The sequence below is a fragment of the Trachypithecus francoisi genome, unplaced genomic scaffold, assembly GCF_009764315.1.
Source record: "Trachypithecus francoisi isolate TF-2019V2 unplaced genomic scaffold, Tfra_2.0 Contig01461, whole genome shotgun sequence".
Lineage (NCBI taxonomy): Eukaryota > Metazoa > Chordata > Mammalia > Primates > Cercopithecidae > Trachypithecus > Trachypithecus francoisi.
In genome coordinates, this window is record NW_022681433.1 from 5,081,600 (window position 1) to 5,098,952 (window position 17,353).

A 17,353-nucleotide genomic window follows, 5' to 3' on the forward strand; every position below is an offset into this window, starting at 1 on the left:
TTAAATTACAAATGTCTTATGCTTTTGCGTTTATATATCTGAGAAAAAAGTATGGATTATATTTATAAAACATCTTTCTAACTTTGATAATTTGATACCATTTTTTTAGTCAGGCAGGATAAGCGTGGGCATAGAGTGTAGGACCCTAGGTCCCAGCTGGCAGGTTGGGGCGGAAGTAAGGGTTTGGGGTAGTCGGAAGAAGAGGGAGATGGACTTGGGGTGAGGCTGGAGGTGGGGCTGGGGCGGACGCGCTCCAAAGTTGCTAAGGCAACCTGAGCGCAGAAAAGCTTAATTGGTGCTCCAGAATCAGGAATTGTAACACTGCTTTATCATTAGTTTTCTTCCGTCTTTCCAGCAAACCAGTCCTGTTATAGCCTTTACATTTCTCATAGTTTCTCCTTGACGCTTTACTTTCCGATACTTATTTGTAACTATTTAATTTCAATAAGTAAGAGAGCTATCAAGAGCGAATTCTCTATGCCAAGACTCCCGCTGGGGTTGGTGAGAAAAAATGAGGTTTCTACGTTTGAGGAACGTGGCGTCTAGTTGGGAAGACCCATCTATGAACAGGAGATTTCAGTAATTTGTTATGTGGTCTAATAGAATTAAATCAGTGCGCTACGTTGCTAATCACTGACCACATTTATTCAGTTTAACAACCAACTTTGAACCCTTTCTGTTTGCCCGGCACTAAGCTAAACTCTGGGGAATCCAAGATGAGTAAGGCAGGTAAGTGTCAACTCTCTAGGATCTAACATCCTGTATAGTGATGACGGAAGAAAATTGTCCTCTAAATGTTATTACAAATCTAAACCTCTGTGTTTGGAAAATATGCCTCTGTCTCACAATGACTAAAATGCCCTTTTAAAATATGGGTATGAATAGACAAAGGAGGAAGCAGGTAGGCGTTAAAATAATGGGGCAATCTAGTTGATCTTTAGAATATGTGTCACATTCTTAAGAAGAGATATTTAAGAGAGGAACCAGGAAGGAACTGTAGTGGGGATAATGGAGACCAAATTCATCTTTGCTGTAATTTTGCAGCCAACTAATCTTCTATGGTGACATTTCCCAGTGGAGAGAGTTCTGGTTCTGACTGTAGGAGAGTAAGACTCCAACGTTCCCATGACAGCCATCCTCACTTTTTAAAATGCTGGTGTTACCATATTTGTAGATGAAGACAAATATTGATTGACAGATACAGGGATCAGCAGTTACAGCCTTAATAGCTGAAACTTCAATTAGTGGGCATGACTAAAACTTGTGAGACGAGTAATAAGGAGAAAACTATGATTGTGTCTACCTGTTGTCAGCTAACCAAAAATAATGAAAGAGATTAGTGTACATATTTACAGTCTATATTTATAAGGCTACATATTATATATTTTGAAACAAAATTTGCATCCTGCTATTTATAGTTTGGTTTCTGCTCATGTATCAAAACATGGCAAAATTCTAAAGAGAAAAATGTACTTTAATCAGAGAACTTTTATTGTATACAGAAAAAGTGGTGAAAACAGAATTCAGTCCCAGGCAGTGTGACTTTAGTACTCAGATTCTGCTGCTTCAGAAAATACATTTGTATAATATATCAAAATAACATCTCTTGAGATATTAAAAAGCAGCTGTTTCTAAATGTTTAGAATTCTTTTTCACCTCAGTCCCCCAACTCTGCTTCTCATTTGTTTGTCTCCTCAGAGTCACAACATGATTTCTAGAGCTTCCTGAGTTTTCTTTTGCTTAGGACAAGAAAGAAATTATAAATGGATTGATTTATACTCCATATTTTTTTTAACTTTGTGAAGGGATCTGCAACTGGAAAATTTTCTAGCAAAACAAGGACCTTCTCTTTTACTGAAAAGTTAAAATGTTAAAGTACCTTTAATGACTGTAATCAGAAGCAAACTCTGGAGCAAATTTTTGGAGATAATTGGCAATGGAACATTTTAAGACAACAAACAGCATAAATGGCCTAATGTGTTTTGGAAAAGATCCAATTAGTATCATGTAGAGGCAGAAATGATTGTAGAAGTGCACAGTGTGACCATATTAGAACTCATTAAATGTCAATGAAGCATACCAATATTCTATTTGCAAATGCATATAGATTTTCCATTATTAGAAGAAAGCCAGAAGGAAATTAAATTTACATAAGGACTAAAACGATTTGCTTCCATAGTCATAGAAATTCTTCTGACTAGTTATTTTTATAGCCAGCTTTATTTTTTATATTTATCCAGATGCCATAAAACAATTGTCTTTCATTTTCACCCTAATTTGATTGTATTTATGATTATGACTAAAACCATCTGATAGTCAAATTATGTAATCTGGAAACATCTGCACCTGAATAAATCTTAAGATATTCTATTCCAAATACTTTATATTACAGGGAACAAATTATAGACTGATCAATTAATACTTGACAGATATTTTAATAGTAGTTTAATTTGTTCATTTTTTTTCTATTGCCTTTTCTCCCCTCAAAATCCACTAAAAGGCATTGATATCATTGGGGCAATGATAATAATAATGACTCAAAATTCACCAAGGTATATTTTTTTGCTAGTATTGATCACTTTGTACAAATCAAATGACAAAATATAGACTTTAAACTCTGATGCCTTGGCTGTAAGTTATAATTTAGTGACAAGAAGCCTTATGCAAAGAGGAGAGAGTTGACTTGGTTACAGAAGTACCTGGGAATATGTAAATGCTGTGTTATTTTTCAAGGTAAGGACTAGAAGGTTAGAGAATGTTTACATCCCTTTGAGTCAAAAAGAACAATGAAATACAGGTGAGATTGGAGTTTAGCAAGTCCAGGCAAGCCCTTACAGAGGTCTATAGCTCTAAATGTGCTACATTTGATTGTTACAGTTATATATTTTTTCAAAATATTTCCTAAAATTCAATGAGAAAAAGAAATGACTTTTCTATGAAGCTCATTGACTATGTTTCTAAATTTGAGGCTTAATCACAAAAGTTGGAATATTTTAACCACAGAATTTGTAAAATAACCTTTATTACAAAATGGCATTTTTGAACTGTGAAAAACAGGAATTTAACAGTCTAGTATAATTAAATTTTCGCTCTAAATATTGTGTGAATTCTTCATTTAATGGAAACATTACTTTTAGAAAAACTAAAGTAGCCTCTGACAAATCCATTTTAACCACGAGTTTTTTTCCCACATTTATACATTTTTATCCTTCCACCAGCTGAATGAGGTAAATATCAATACTCTATTTTTACTCTATTAACTCAAAGTTTTCTTATTCAAGTAGAGATTTTTGGATCCATTCATAGTTTCTCCCCACATGACTCTTCTTGCAGTTTTATGTAGAACACAGGCTTCAGAGGACTGTGACATCTGGTCCTTTGTCATCATCTGTCCATATTCTCAGTGATATCTGTATCCACTCCAAACATCTGAGACATGTGACATCTCATTTTTGTCTGGTGATATCACTCCTTTTTGTGTGCTGGCAAGACGACTTTAGGACTGTTGGTTGTCTCTAAGGGGTTTAAGAAAAGTGCCCTCTTGTTTCACCCTGTGGCTACAGGGAACCCAGAAGGGCTCAGACATCTTTGACTAAAGATAACATGCTTTTCTCCCTAGAATGGCGGGAACCTTGTTGTCTTCATGGGTTTCAATGAGAGCAAGAGCTGGGCATCTTTTCTCTGATTCTGAAATTCCCTAGAGGTTGTTTGCCTAGGGATGAAGGAATAAGGCCATCTTTCGGGGAGACCTTACAATGTCTATCATTTTCTTCTCCTTTCTCCAGCCAAGAGTATTTTTATTTAATAGACTTTATTTTTTAGAGCAGTTTTAGGTTCACAGCAAAATTGAGCAGATAAAGATACTCCCTACCCCTTTATATTCATAGCCTCTCACATTTTCAACATCCTCCAGCAAAGTGGTACAGATGATGAGCCCACATTGACACATCGTTATCCCCCAGAGCTCATAGTTCACATTAGGGTTAACTCTTGGTGGTGTACATTCTATGGGTTTAGACAAATATACATTGACATGTATCTACCATTATAGTATCATACAGAGTAGTCTACTACCCTAAAAATTCTGTGCTCCACCTATTCACCCTCCCTCCTGCTTAGCCCCTGACTACCACTGATCGTTTTACTGTCACTGTAGTTATGCCTTTTCCAGAATGTTGTAGAATCATACAGTATATAGTCTTTTCAGATTGGCGTCTTTCACTCAGTAATATGCATTTAGGCTCCTGCATGTTTTTTCATGGCTTGATCACTTATTTATTTTCAGTGCTGAATAATAGTCAATTGTCTAGATGAACCACAGTTTATTGACCCATTTACCCACTCAGGGACATCTTTGCTGCTTCCAAGTTTAGGCAATTATGAATAAAACTACCACAGGGAAGTTAGTCTATCTTTATTGAGATGGGCTCAGGGATATTCCTATGCTTTCTTAAGGTATAATTTAAAACTATATGCAGTCAGGTTTTTTCCCATTAGTTTCTTGCTATATTTTTCACTGGTATAGGAAGAATAAAACATTTGTGATTTGTAAGTGAACTTTGGCAAAATTTTGGCAAAACTTTGGCAAAAATAGTTCTCACTTCAGAAGTGTCCTGTAGTTAATCCTCTGAAGAATGGCAACTTGTGCATTGAGGCCATGTGCTACTTTGGGGATGAGGATGGTAGTGGAAGTTCTCATTTCTGTCTAAAGTTCTTAGAGCCTTAATTTATGGATTTGTTTTCCCATCTACCTATGGAAGAGTTATTTTATAAGTAAAACATTTTGTAGCAGACATTGAATTGTCCGCTACGGAAGTAAATGGCATATAAATCCACATAGTGAAACTTTCTCTCTTTTAAAGTTCTCTTCTTAATAAAGTCAAATAATGATTAAAGATGTTTAAGATATAGAATTACACTGACATAAGAAAATAAAAGTGGCAATTAAAATAATTAAAAAAACAAAAAAATGCAAATGTGAATAAACATGTTATTATTTAGAAAAGAACCCAGTTTATTTTAAAAACAAATTATGCTTATAAAATAAGATGAAAAGAATGGTGACATAATTGATATAAATATAGAGTTAAAAAATAGAGGAGTGGAAAATACACTTCAAACTGAAGCACGTTGCCTCCAAATGATAATATAAAATGCTTACTGACTAAAAAACATCATTTCTGCACTTACTGAAAAATTTTCCCTTAAATTTTTTGTGAACTGAATGAACTTAGTAGTCACATCAGGGTAAAACATGTAATTTAAAGTGAATAAAAATATCTTCTTAGCTTCTTATTTTACTTTTCTGTAGTCTATTTTGTGAATTCTTGTATAAGATTTGTATCGAAGTAATATTTTACTTTTTTTTTAGTTTCCCTAATGGAATTATGCAATACTCATTTTCCCTATAACTTTTTTATTATTTTGTTTTTGAAGAGGCATCTAGATCCCTACAGTGTTTAATTTTTTATGTTTTTCCCTAAGAGTTAACAAGGTCATCAGTAGTCATTGTTCTTTGAGGCACTTAGAATGTATTAAAGCCAATATGACAATTAATTATTTAAAAATTGCATCATAACTTGCCACGTTATGAATTGGGATATATTCTAGATTACCATTTAACTATTATATTATTTTCAACTTGATACTTCTGTTCTTAGATATACAAAACATTTTTTATATTTCTTCATCTTGACTAACCACAGTAGAAACATCCATGATAACATGGCTGTTGGTTGTCTCTAAGGGATGTAAGAAATTTATATAGGATTTTCTTCCATTTGAAGTGCTATTACATTCACTAACTTACTTTTTTTCCTACAATAAAACATGCAAAGGATTCAGAATGGGTACTGTTATTTCTTTGAAAAATCAGAAAATGAACAAAAGGAGATTATGTTTTGTAGGCCTAAGGTTTTGCATATGGTTTGTGAGATAATAATGAAGAAACATAGTTGCTGATGATTCTTTACAAAACTTACCTAATTTGATTGCATATGAGCTTATTTTTACTGGTATTTTTTACAATACAGATAGTTGAATTTATAAACTCATTCAGTGTGCTGCTCAATGAATTCTTATTCAATTTTGATTTTGCAGCACTCGGAACAAGTATCTGGCATATAGCAAGTGCTAAAATAGTATTTATTGAATGAATTAATGTTAGCTTAAAACTGCTGTAGATTGGTGATGCTTTCCAATTGCAGTAATGTTTTTACATTTCATTAACTGCAGTCTTAAATGCTCTTAATGCAGTAGATTATATTTTTCGATTCTTGCATTGTTCTTGTTTTAAGGCTTATCTATTCAAAGGATAATACAACTCACTCAGTTCACTGCTACTGGTGAAAGCAGAGGTTTGAAAAGGCTAATTAAAGATTCTTATCAAATATGGTTAAATAAAGAAGCCAATCAAATAAAAATATGTGAATATCCTCACATGTTCCTTCACTATTACTTTATGTGACATGTGACTTTCTGAATCAGAGACCCTAAATTAGAAATCTCATTATTGACTCTCTCAGATTCTATATGTCTTGGAGATGAAGGATTGCTTATTGACATCAGCCTTCCTTGTAGCTTCTATGGTGGTGGTGGCTTGCAAAGCGGAGGTTGTGAGCTGATGGCCAGTGGTCCTGGGAGTTTTTGGGTTGGGCTGTGTAGTGCAACCAGGTGAATGTTATGTTTGGTAGAGATACAAATGGTTCAGCAGCTTTTGTCCTAGTCATACTTTTTTGTTTTCTGTTGGTCCTCTGCAGTCATTTCAGTTTATATTCTTTGGTGTAAATGATGTGATTTGGGGATAATACTTTTGTTGCAATTCCGTTAGCCGAAGGAACCACATGAATATTTATATTGTTTAGTAGGCTTTACAGTTATAATTCAGAAAGTAGAGACTTTGAAGATCTAAATAATTATGTGATAACCTTACCCATGGCTTAAGAGGTATATCATGAAAGAGAATTGATAGAAAGGTTAGGCTTGAAAGAACTATTTTTAGATATTAACACGATCTACTCTAGATCATCCTAAAATTATTAATTGGTACAGAATTTAAATGTTTCCAATAACAACTTGGAAATCTTACAAAGGGAATCAACTGTCTGCTGTGACCACAGTCCCTGCAATTCTGGGTACCTTTTTAACAGCTCTGTTCGCCTCAGTTTGGTTAATTCTGTCCAAAATCTCTAGCAATTCCTTTAAATTCTTCCTCTTTTTTCTGCGTTCACAGCCATTTTTGTCTTGATTTTTGAAATGCTGAAATAGATTCTGTCCTACACAAGGTTTTGATTTTTTTCCTTAGTTGTTTAAAGGTGAACTTGCAGTGATAAGCGAACAGGTCTCAAACTTGGAATTGGTAAGAATTTCTTCCCAAAGCTATCAGAGTATTAACAGAGAGGTGGAATTTTTTTCCTCTTCTTCCTTAAACAATAAGTGGGAATATAATCTACTTCATTTATAGGAGAATAAAATGTTGGTTCTTATATGAGCTACTTATTTTGCAGTTACTAAATATTCTTTACTAATGAAGTTTCACTTTTACTGCCATTGAAAAGTATCATTATCTCCTGAGAGATTTAGTATATCCTGGCCTTTTATTTAACAATTATTTTATTTATTATCTTTGGGCCTTTTAAAGTTTGGTGTTTATAAACACCAACTTCTATAAATATTATAAGAAATATATGCTTTTCTAAGAAATATTTGCATAATTTAATGTTTCTCCTGCTCATTTCCAGGTCTCTTCAACTGGAATGCTCATGAGTATAATCATGCTAGCTTTCCATTTTACTTTTCTCTAGTGTTAATATTAAGTCAAAGATTTAATTTATATTTAGTATATCTTTATCATAGCATAAAATTCAAACTGTTCTTAGTATATTAAAACATTTTCTTATGGGAAGCATAGTAAATAGTTGTTGATAACCCAATAATGTTAGAGAAAAAAGTATTAACTTAAATGCTAATTATTATAATTATCTAAGCTTACTGCTGTTTTCCATCTTTTTGGAATGTTTCTTAATCACCAAGTTATGTCTTGAGAGTTAATAAATACACTTTTCTATTTCTACTTATCTTAATCATATTTTTTATTTTCTATGTTCTGTGATGTTTGGGTATCTTAAAAAGTTTGCTGGCCTTGGAAAGGCTTCTTCTCCCAGGGCTGGCCAATTCTGAGATAGCAAAGGGCTCCGCTGGGAGAATGTCTTTCATATACAAACCACCCAATCTCCAGGAGTCTATATCCCCAACCACATCCTTATCTAATCTCATACACCAAAGCAACACATTTTCTCTGTTCTAAATCAATCCTGGCACCAAGCAACTGGAGTCCCCATTCTAGCCCAGAGCACACCAGAGTTACTCAAACTAGCCAGCCCTAAACTGTCTGCCCTGCCCCCCACTTGCCTTCCTGTAGACAGTCCAATATAGGCTCTTGCCTAAGCTTTCCCCTAGACTAGCTTCTGCCTCTGCTTCTGCCTCCTGTCTCAAACCTGGTGTTTGCCATGTGCACAGCATGCCCCTTGTCTTGGGAAATGTAATTAATAAAACGCTTCTTTCAATAACATTAGCTCCTCTGTGTCATCAGTGTCAGCACTATACATTAAAATCCTCAGGGTGCAATAATGGGGACACTATTTGCTAAATGAGTAAACTTATTTTTTTTAGTAAAGGAATAATGTAAGTGATGATATGGTAAGATTTAAAAAATGGATTTCTGGGTTAAGATTGTACAATGCTTGCAGTTTCTAATGCAGCCTCTCTAAATTCCCTCTTAAAATACTGATGGAGGCAATAAAAGCATGAGCAATGACTACATAGCAGTTCCACTGGACCCCAGTTTAACAGTCAATGCCTTACACCCTACTTAAGATAGTTTCTTTGATGACAGAGCTGGTGGGACTGCAGTGATAAACATAATCTACTACATCTGCATGTTGTACAGCTAAGCCAAGATACATAAAAAGAATCAGTAGGATGAGTGCTTAGCTTACTCCTCTCACTCTCTCTTAGTTGGTTAAGAAATTAAGTTGGTCCTCTGCTCTTAGTTGGTCAAGACTTGTGCCAACTGGAAACATGGGCATCTGTCCACTCTGCTGCAAAGGTACTGTGCTTTCTAAGATGGGATTTTCTTTCCGAAAGCACAGAACCCACACATTTCTTCTCCCATTCCCAGCCTTAGGCTAGTCTCTGTTACATCTCTCTCCTTTCTGACTTGAAAGATACTGGCCTCTTTTTCTCACTTCTCTAAAATTGCTAGCCTGATCCTAGAATGGATTTAGACTTTCACAGAGAATGTTGATTCATTGTTTCTGGCAGATTCTGTTTTCAGTCCTGTAGTATAAACCACTCCTAGGGCAAAAGAACAGAGTTTCTTATTTAACTTCCTAAGAAGGAGGGAAATTACAGGGGAAAAAAGGAAAAAACTTAAAAACAACCAATAACCTATCCTGCTCCAGGTTAGAAGCATAATTAAAATTTATAAATACTAGGACACCTTTCCCACTTAAGAAAGTCTAACTGCCCAAGTCACCAGAGTCGTTTGAATATCTTTTGGTAGAAAATTATTGTTGGAAGACTGTATCAAGATCTTGGATTGTGGCTGGGTGCAGTGGCTCATGCCTGGAATCCCAGCACTTTGGGAGGTTGAGGAGGATGATCACTTGAGGTCAGGATTTTGGGACCAGCCTGGCCAACATGGTGAAACCGCATCTCTACTAAAAAAAAAATACAAAAATTAGCCAGGCATGGTGGCATGCACCTGTAATCATAGCTACTTGGGAGGGTGAGGCAGGAGCATTGCTTGAACCTGGAAGGCAGAGGTTGCAGTGAGCTGAGATCGTGCAACTGCACTCTAACCTGGGCAACAAAGCAAGACTCTGTGTCAAAGAAAAAAATATATATATCTTGGATTGAGTATATGCTCAAAGCTTTATTTTCCAACATACCTATTAAATAACAAATTATATATATAAATATATAAATATTTGTAAATATATATTTATATGTATACTTATACCTATTCATATATATAAAGAAATATATGTGTAAATATACATATATTTATATAAAAATATATGTAAATATATATGTTTATACATATATTACATATATTTATATATCTATATATTTATGCACATGCATACACATATATTACATATATATTTTGCAACCTTTGCACATTATTATATAACTTTTTAATATGTTTATGTGTTTAAACATACAGACACATAAACACCATCCTGGAAAACAAGCAGTGCTGTCCTCAAAGTACAATTAAAATCTTGAAAAGTCTCTGAATGGGAGAAAGGATCAAAGTCTTGACAGAATCCATGGTTCAAAATGTGCCCATTGAAATAGTGTTGTGAAAGGAGATACTTTAAAGGTATTCCCAGGCTGGGGCGTGCAATAAACATAAGTGGAGTGGAGTACCGGGGTAAGTGATAGAGTCAGGAATGGGAGAACTACTAAAGGAGCATCAGGTAGTAACAACTCCCTCTTCCTAAGGAGAACTGAATATGGGCTGCTAGGATAAACTAGAGGTCATTGACTTAAGGACTAGGAATACCAAGCAATAACGTAGACACTCCATATCCAGAAGACCTGTTCTAGGTGCGCCTAATCTGTTACATGCCATTGCAACCTGCAAATCACTGGAGAAAGGCGATGGTAAATAGATAAAACACACACAAACAGCCAAAAAAAGAAAAAAATCCTAATATATACAACCAAGAATCACCAAAGACCTAAAAGAGAGTCATCAAACTCAGCAACCAAAGAAACGGAACTTGAATTTTAAAAATTTACATTACTTACATGGTCCAGAATTCTCTTCTAGACCACAGGACTCCTAAGTGGTAAAAACAAATCTGGTTTCGAAAAATGATTATTAATTCAGGACACAATCAAAATTGTAAGGAAGCAAGCTACCATGAGCGAAAGTCAATAGTACCAAGCAAACCTAGTTAGCAAAGAATTTGAAAAGTTGGACCAAACAAAAATCATTCTAACTCTAAATAAAAGAGCAATGCATTCTGAAAAAGTATAAATTCTGAAAATAAAAAGCATTGCGATTAAATTAAAACTTTAAATGACAAAAAGAAACACTTAAAGTGAGTTGGAAAGGTAATTAGTAAACTAGAACTTTTATTTCTGAGCATAATGCATAACAGGAACCAGATCTACTCCCCAGAATTGAACAACTATAAAACTAGATAAAATATATGAAGCAAAGACTTTTAGATATTGGGACACAGGAAAAACTGAGAGAAGAAAAACCTGTGAGTTCTATAATTGCTACAGCTTATGGCTTATAGGCCATAGCATGTGGAGAGGAACCTGAGCACAGCCCAGCAGTCTCAATGAGCTCTGAAGACGGAGTCTGTAAGATCTGCATAAGGTCTTTCAGTGGGTACTGATCTGCATGTGCCTGAGAGGAAATTCCTCAAGGCTGGGAGGTGGGAACTAGACAGCAGTAAGCCTAAGCAATGGCCAGCAGTCACAGACAGCTGGAAATAATGTGTGTTCCCAGCCACCAAGTGGAAAGACCACATACACAGGCCATCAGGTTGAATCTTCTGAAGGATTAGGCCTTAGCAGTTTTAAATTAACTATAGGCTAGTGTCTATAGAGCAAAGTTCAAAAGGAACAAACTGATGCCAAGTTACTTAACTTGAAATGTCATGACAGCATCCAGCAGTATCTCAAGGCATTAAATAAAGTTCAGCACCCAAAATGTTCAGCATCCAGTAAAAACACATTAGGCATTCAAGAAATAGGTGAAAAATCAGTCAATAAAAACAGAACAAAATGACAGAGACAATAGAAATGTCAGACGATGATCTTAAAAAGCTGCTGAAAATATGTTCCTAAGTACAAGATGGAAGAAAACATGAACATGATGATAAGAGAAATGGAATATTTAAGACCCAAGTGAAATGTCTAGATGAAAACAATATCTAAAAAATCTTATTGGTTGTGATTAATTGATTACACATTGTAGAATATTTAGCAGTAGTATCCAGAATGAAGTACCCCCCAAAATGACAGAACATCAATGACCTATTGGAAAATATTCATAGATATATACACACATATACATACATACATATATAATAAGTAGGGGAATATCAGAAACACATTTGAAGAAATAATGACTGAAAAACTTCCTAATTTGATAAAAATTAGAACTCCAGAAATCCAAGAAATTCAACCACCCAAGTAAAAGAAATAATTAAAAAACCTTCAGATACATAAAAATTGCTCAAAACCACTAATGAAGAAAAATCTTAAAGGTAGTCATACTAAAAAACAAAAACAAAAACAAAAAACAGCAGATAGTATCTACAAAATAACAAGAAGAATGAAACAGTCAACTTCTTGTCGGAAAGCTTGCTGGTCAAAAAATAATTGAGGGCCAGATGCGGTGGCTCACTCCTGTAATCCCAGCACTTTGGGAGGCCGAGGCGGGGATCACGAGGTCAGGAGATCAAGACTATCCTGGCTAACACGGTGAAACCCCGTCTCTACTAAAAATATAAAAAATTAATCGGCATGGTTCCAGGCACCTGTAGTCCCTGCTACTCGGGAGGCTGAAGCAAGAGAATGGCGTGAACCCAGGAGGCAGAGTTTGCAGTGAGCGGAGATTGTGCCACTGCACTCCAGCCTGGGCGACAGAGTGAGACTCCGTCTCAAAATAATAATAATAATAAATAATTGAGTGGCAACGTTAATGTACTAGAAGAAAAAAGTATCTAGAATTCTACACCAAGAAAAATTTGTCTTTCAAAAATAAACATAAAATAAAGATTTTTTCAGAAGCAGCTGGGAAAATTATGGCCTGTAGTACTGCATTACAAGAAATATTAAAGGGGATTATTAATATCAAATACTAGAATGAAATATGCCTCTACACATATGAATAAAAAGTGCCAAACATAGTGGCTGCATGACTAAATATAGAAGATAGGTTTGTCTAATTTTTAAAAACACTTAAAAGGTAATTTACTGTGTAAAGATAAAAAAGTAATAAAAATGTGTGGTGTTTATAATAGGTGTTGAAACGGACATCAGTAGGACAGAAGACAGCAGATCAGAAATGGGATTATAAGGTTGTACAGCTCTTTCAATGTGAGTGAATGATACAATATTTGAAATTACCTTGTGATAAGTTAAAGAGATATAACCTCTATAGCAGTCACTAAAACATAAAGAATAATAGCTAATAAAAAATGGAGAAAAAAATGTAATGTAAAAAATTCAATCTTTCCTAAAGGAGGCAGAAAAAGAACAAAAAAAGAAAGGATACATGGAAAGCCAATAATAACGTGGTAGTTTTAAGCCCAAATGTGTTGATACTTACATTGAATGTGAATGTTCTACACACATCAATAACAATGCAGAGATTAAGATAGGCCTCCACTTAGAATAAAATGGGAAAACATTAGATAACTGTAGGGAAACCTGCTTAAGAGAGTATGTATTTCTTCATGAAAGGAATTCATATGTAAGTCTACATACTTCTAACATAATGCCATTTAACTCATGCATATAGTTTAAGCTTTAATTCCAGAGGAATTTATACAAATGCTAGATAATGAGAAATCTGAAAATTTGGAAAGAGTGCAGTTGTTGTTTTGTTTTGTTTTGTTTTGATTTTCAGCATCATAATCTGTTAAGGTTTGGGTGATGATTATTTTTATAATTTTAGATTTTGCCTGTAGCTAAGCAGGAGAAAAAAGACAGTTTGTCTGTTCCATTATTGGGAAACTTTCCAGATACATTGAATTCTTGAGTCCAGTTTCTTAACTGAAAATAGTTTCTGAAATTGGTACTTTTTTTTGACTATTGAGCTTCTCTTGACCAGCAGCTTGGCAACTAGTGGGTGATAAAGTCAGAGACTTTCCAAAAGGCTTTTATTTATTTATTTTTTGGTAGCAAAAGAAGCAAATTTAAACATTGGGTAAACAGGATAGTTTAGACTGAATATAAATGACACAAAATGAATTTCAAGTGATTTTATGTCGTAGGAGCTATGGAAGGATGGTCTAGCAGTCTGAGATTAGGAATGTAAGCCAAACTATTAAAATTCTCTGGCTATCAATACATTGATTACTTTGCCTTCTAATATTTTCTTATTTGCATTTTTAACTTTTCATCTTTCCTGAATGTCACAAAATTTATTATAATTCTAGATTTTCTTTTCTCAAAATGTTAATACAATTTCTCTCCTTTTCGGAATTTAAAAATAACTCCCAATATTCAGAGAAATAAGACCACAGTCACAATTTGTTCATAACCTTTAGTAAACTAACTTTAAATAGGAAATATCATATTGACCTTTTACATATTTTTAAGTATATTTAATATTCCCTGCCAGCCATTAAATAGGTACTGGTAATCATTAAAGGTACTGGTAAAACATTAAAGGAGCTTAGTTTCTGCTATCATAGATAATATACATCAGTAACTTCCGTAGGCCAATGTAACCTATCATTGTCATAGGCAAATGAGTCTTTGCAGTTTTTAAAATGCTTTTGTTTGAGCCATTTTTTGACATGTAAATTTTACCAGAAGGATACTGTTCCCACACCAAACTTAGGGTCGGGGTGCTTATTCTAGCAGCCCAATAACAAGATGCAGATTAACTGAGGAGGAAGAGAGTTTTTATTTCTGTAACTGGTTACAGGGAGAAGGTCTGGAAATTACTGCCAGACCAACTCAAAATAAGTTTCCCCAAGCTTATATACCTTCTAAGCTATGTGTCTATGTGTAAGTATGCATTCATCTACAGACATAACTGATTAAATTCCTTTCATCTGTAACTAAGATCTGAGTCCTAAAGCCCTTCCTCTGGAGCCTCAGTAAATTTACTTAATCTAAATGGGTCTGGGTACTGGAGTGATTACCCTTAGCTTGTCTGCTGCTAAACCATGGAGGTTTGGGGAGTTTCTTCAGACCCCCAGTAAAACTTGTCTAATCCTAAATGGTCCCTGACAAGAAATCCTTCTTTATCTTGTCATGCTTTAAGACCCAGAAAAGACCTGGGCCAAACTCTTGGTGGGCTTTTGTTACATTTTAACTTTTGTAAAAGGGCACTGGCTCTATCAGCTTTTAATATTTAACTTAACCACCAAGTCAGTGCTGAAACACTTGGAAGCCTGTGTTAGTGAGACCTGGCCTGCTGCAAAACCTTTAACTATGCTTTTAATTTTAAGAAACTGTATTATTCGTTTATTCATACTTGAGTTAATTAGAGCAAGATCATACTGAGTTAATTATCACAAGATTTTTGGATAAAACAACCTCTAAAAATATATGTGCTATTCAACTTTGGGTGAGCAAACAATTTTCTGCAACAAACATCCTAACACAATTATTTCTTGTAATAAATATTTTTAGTTACAAGTTTTAAGTGGCAATGCTTAGAATTTTTATTACAAACTATATTACAAGAAGCATTTTGGATTTCTTAGTAAGCAGACGTACACTTGTGGGCTTCCAACATATATTTATATATGCATATTACATCTCTTTCTCTCTCTTTCTATATATATATATATATATCTACTTTGCTAAGAGAAAAATGTTTAAAAATTAATTCTGTAAGCAAGTCACAGTTTTCATAGCATTGATTTAAAGAAATCTCAAATAGAGTTTTGAAAGCTAATTAATCAAGCGAAGTCAAGTTGGTGGAAGAGTAAGTTTATCTTTTTAAAATATTTCAGCGGTGAAGCTTTCCGTTCTGTGTGAATTATTTGTATTCAATGCAAAATGATAACAATGAAAGAAGATAGTATTTATATTATTAAAGTTTTCGCTCAGTTGTTTATGGACACCTGACATGTAACCTTTTAATCTCTAAATTTGAACAAACTGTTTGGAATAATAAAATATAAAAAAGTAAATAGTCACAGTTTATAAAACCCATGCCTAATTATATTTCATCATATTATAAATGATATCATCAGTGTAGTTATGTCTTTTTTGTTCATCAAAAAGCTACGAGAAGCTGGAAAACCTTCTAATGTTTTTAAGATGGCTTCTGTGGGTTTTCATGTGTCTCCTTGGCAATTTAATTACAATGTGTCTGATAAATTCAGATTACCAAAGGAAAAAATAAACATAACAGTGGGTGTTGATTATTCTTTATCTGAGAGAGAGTAATCATTGAGGATAAGATACAAAAATACAGATTTAACATAACATTTATGATAACTGATATGGAATGATGAACTAGCCTTTTTTTCCAACTGCTAACAAAGCATAATGCTTATCTTCTAATAACACTATTTTTATTTTCTTAGTAAATGGCAAATTGTGACTTACAGTTTCTGGCTTCAGTTTAACGCCTAGCTAAAACTGAACTAGAGACTATAGAGTTTATAAATTTCTTTTCCACACTTTAGTAAAAAAGGCTACAGCTTCCAGAGCCAGGCAATTAGTTTTCAAGTCCTGCCATTAGCATGAGGCTTTTAAAACTTAGTGGCAATTGCATAAAACCTGCCTAAGAATAATGTTTTTAAATGTTTCAATAAAGTACATAGATTACAAAAGGAATAAAGATACAGAATATTTCCATCACTCCAGAAACTTCCCTTGTGTTCTTTTCCAGGCAGTTCTTCTCACCTGTGAGCAACCATTTACCTGATTATTTTCACCATGACTTAGCTTTGTCTACTGTAAAGCTTCATATAATTGAAATAATACAGTAAACTATCTTTTGTGTCTGGCTTTTATTCAGTGTGATGATTAATCTATGTTGTTGCATTTTAGGAACATATTACTGAGTAGTATTCCACTGTGTACATATACATAATTTATTCTCTTGTTCATGGAAATTTGGGTTACTTCTAGTTTATTTATACCCTTATCAATGAGCCTGATATTAACGTTTTTGTAGAAGTAATTTTGGTGACATGTATTTTCTATATCCTAAATAAATGCTTTATTTTTATTTTTATTTTATTTTATTTCTTTGAGACTCTGTCTCTCTGTGTCACCCATGCTGGAGTACAGTGGTACCATCTTGGCTCACTGCAACTTCTGCCTCCCAGGTTCAAGTGATCCTCCCACCTCAGCCTCCAAGTAGCTGGGATTACAGGCATGTGCCACTATGCCTGGCTAACTTTTGCATTTTTAGTAGAGATGGTGTTTCCTCATGTTGGCCAGGCTGGTCTCAAACTTCTGGCCTCAAGTGATCTGCCCGTCTCGGCCTCCCAAAGTGCTAGGATTACAGATATGAGCCACTGTGCCTGTCCTGAATAAATTTTTACTAGATGAATTGCTGGGTAGTTGTACATTTAACTTTAAAAGAAACTGCGACAGAGATTTCCAAAGTTGTGGTACTATT

General features: G+C 34.3%; 1 long non-coding RNA gene across 1 annotated transcript in view; it reads left to right on the top strand.

Annotated features, from left to right (window-relative positions):
- Nucleotides 1-185: 185 nt before the first annotated feature.
- LOC117097096 overlaps nucleotides 186-17,353 on the top strand; it is a 203,099-nt gene continuing 185,931 nt past the window's right edge. Inside the window, exon 1 of the long non-coding RNA XR_004442814.1 lies at nucleotides 186-219. This is a non-coding gene — a long non-coding RNA (uncharacterized LOC117097096). The remainder of the gene's footprint in view (nucleotides 220-17,353) is intronic.